This window comes from Desmodus rotundus, chromosome 9, assembly GCF_022682495.2.
Source record: "Desmodus rotundus isolate HL8 chromosome 9, HLdesRot8A.1, whole genome shotgun sequence".
Classification (NCBI taxonomy): Eukaryota; Metazoa; Chordata; class Mammalia; order Chiroptera; family Phyllostomidae; genus Desmodus; species Desmodus rotundus.
The window spans coordinates 58,005,463-58,008,617 of NC_071395.1; positions in this window are offsets into that span (position 1 = coordinate 58,005,463).

Consider the following 3,155-nt stretch of genomic DNA (forward strand, 5'->3'; position numbering starts at 1 on the left):
ACTACAAGGCCAGCGCAGTGCCGACACAAGAACAGACACACAGACCAGTGGAACAGAACAGAGAGCCCAGAAATACACCCACACCTGTATGGTCAGTTAAATTATGACAAAGAAGGCAAGAACATACAATGGGGAAAGGTAGTCTCTTCAATAAATGTTGCTTAAAAAAGTGGACACCCACGTGCAAATAAGTGACACTGAACCACTTTCTTACACCATATAAATCTGAGCTCAAAGTGAATTAAAGACTTAAATGTAAGAAGAGTCAATGCCATAAAACTCCTAGAAGAAAACATAGACATTGAACTCTGACACTGACCCTAGCAATATGTTTTTGAATCTGTCTCCTCACACAAGAGCAATATAGCAAAATTAAGCAAATGGGACTCTATCAAACTAAAAGTCGTTTGCAAAGCAAAGGAAACCATTAGTCAATCAAAAGTGTAATCTATTGAATGGGAGAAGATATTTGCAAATTATGTATCCAATAAGGGGTTAATATCCTAAAATATAAAGAACTCACAAGCCTCAATATAAAAAAAACAATGTGATTAAAATAGTCAGAGAACATAAATAGACATTTTTCCAAAGAGGACACAGAGATGATTAACAGACACATGAAAAGATGCCCAACGTCACTAGTCATCGGGAAACACAAGTCAAAACCACAATGAGATATCACCTCATGCCTGTCAGAATGGCTATTATAAAAAAGACAACAAATAATACAAAATTGAGAAGCACTGCATTGGAACCGAGAAAAAGAGTGATTTTACTTCACCAACATGCTCGCACCTGCCACCACCTGGCCAGCCCGGCTCCCAGCAGCAGAGCCTCAGCCCAGCAGTGGGGCCTCTGGGAGTAAGAGCGGCTGCCTCCATGCATGTGGCCCCGGGCAGGTTTCTGTCATCCCTCACACAGAGTGCCAAAGAAACAGTACAGTTTCCTGTCTGGGACAGCTAAGAAAACAAATAGGTGAGGGTCAGCCTGCTGTGACCAGCACCACACAAACCCAGAGGTTCTCCCAGGAGGGAGGCAAAGTGGTGGAGTGCATCTCCCCAGCCCAATTTTGGGCCTGCCCAGGGGTGCCATAGGTCTCCTGTCAGGAGTACCAAGGCAGGGGCAGATTGGGTAGGGTGGCCAAGAACACAGGACAGAGGGTATTGCCCTATTAGATGGGGAGACGGTTCAAAACTGAGAATTCTTCTCCAGGGGAGAAAAATAAAAGAGTAGAAGGCGCCCACCATGTCCTGGCTTGAAATACAGCATCAGACACCAGTGGGAGCAAGAGGGAATGGGCTTCAGAAAAGGCATGTTTTATTTTTAAATTTATTAGGGTGACATTGGTTAATAAGATTATATAGGTTTCAATGGTACAATCTATGATACGTGATCTTCCTATTGCATTGAGTTCCCACCACCCGAAGCCAGATCTTCCATCACCATGTATTTGACCACTTTTTCCCTTTATGACCCACCCAACTTCCCCCTTCCTTCTAGGAACCACCCTAGGGTTGTCTGTGTCTATGACCTTTTGTTTTATTTTTCTTAATCCCTTCCCCTTTTTCACCCAGCACCCCAAACTTGCTCCCCTTGGACAGCTGCCAGTCCATTTTCTGTATCTATGAGTCTGTTTCTATTACGTTTGTAGTTTTTTGAAGATTTTATTTGTTTATTTTGAGAGAGAGGGGAAGGGGGGGAGAAAGAGAGGGAGAGAAATATCAGTGTGTGGTTGCCTCTCACATGACCCCAACTGGGGACCTGGCTGCAACCCAGGCATGTGCCCTGACTAGAAATCAAACCAGTGACCCCCTGGTTTGCAGCCAGTACTCAGTCCACTGAGCCACACCAGCCAGGGCTATGTTTGTAGTTTTGATTTCCATTTCCCTAATAGGTAGTGAAGTTGAGCATCTTTTCATACATCTGTTGGCCATTTGTACATGTTCCTGGGAGAGGTATCTGTTCAGGTCCTCTGCCCATTTTTTAATTGGATTGTTTGTTTGGTGTTCACTTATATGAGTTCTTTATATATTTTGGATATTAAATCTGTGTTGGAAATGTCGTTTGTAAACATCTCCCATTTGGTTGGTTGCCTTTTTGTTTGGTTGTGCAGAAGCTATTTATTTTGATATAGTCTCATTCAAGTATTTTGCCTTAGCTTCTCTTTCCTTTGGGGTCAAATTCATAAAATGTTCTCTACAACCAAGACCCATAAGTTTAGTGCCTATGTTTTCTTCTATGTAATTTATTGTCTGCGATCTTATAGGTAGGTCTTTGATCCATTTTGAATTAATTTTTGTACATGGGAACAAAGTGTTACATGAAACAAACTTTCATGTAACCTACTTTCATTGTTTTGCAAGTGGCTTTCCAGTTTTCGCAGCACCATTTAGTGAAAAGGCTTTCTTTTCTCCATTGTGTGTTTTTGGCTCCTTTGTCAAACATCATTTGCCCATATACTTGTGGTTTTATTTCTGGGCTCTCAAATTGTGTTTCATTGGTCTGTGTGTCTTTTTCTGCCAATACCATGCTGTTTTGATTATCATAGCTCTGTAGTATAACTCGAAGTCAGGTAGTGTGATAACTCCAGCTTTGTTCTTTTTTTTCTTGTATTTGGCTATTTGGGGTCTTTTGTGGTCCCATATGAATACGATGATTTTTTTCTATTTCTTTAAAAAATGTCATTGGGATTTTTATGGGGATTGCATTAAATCTGTATATTCATTTGGGTGATGTGGACAAAGAAGACTATCCTGGCAAGGCTGTCTTAGAGAAGTAAAGGCAAGATTAAGACTTTTGCAAAAAAAGAAAAACTGAGAAAGTTTATCACCACTAGATCTACCTTACAAAAAATGCTATAGGGTATTCTTCAAGCTGAAATAAAAACCTTGTTAATTAACATTATAAAAACATACCACTATGTAAAACAGATAAAGGTAAATATATAGCCAAAACCAGATTTGCTAGTATTGTAATGGTGGTGCATAAAACATTTACAACTCTAATTTAAAGTTAAAAAACATATTAAAATACTGTAACTATAACAATGTTATTGAATAAATAGTATAAGACATAAATTATAATATCATGATAATCTAAAACATGAGAGGGTAAAAGTCAGCTTAAAGTAGGATCTTTAACTATATTTTATGTAC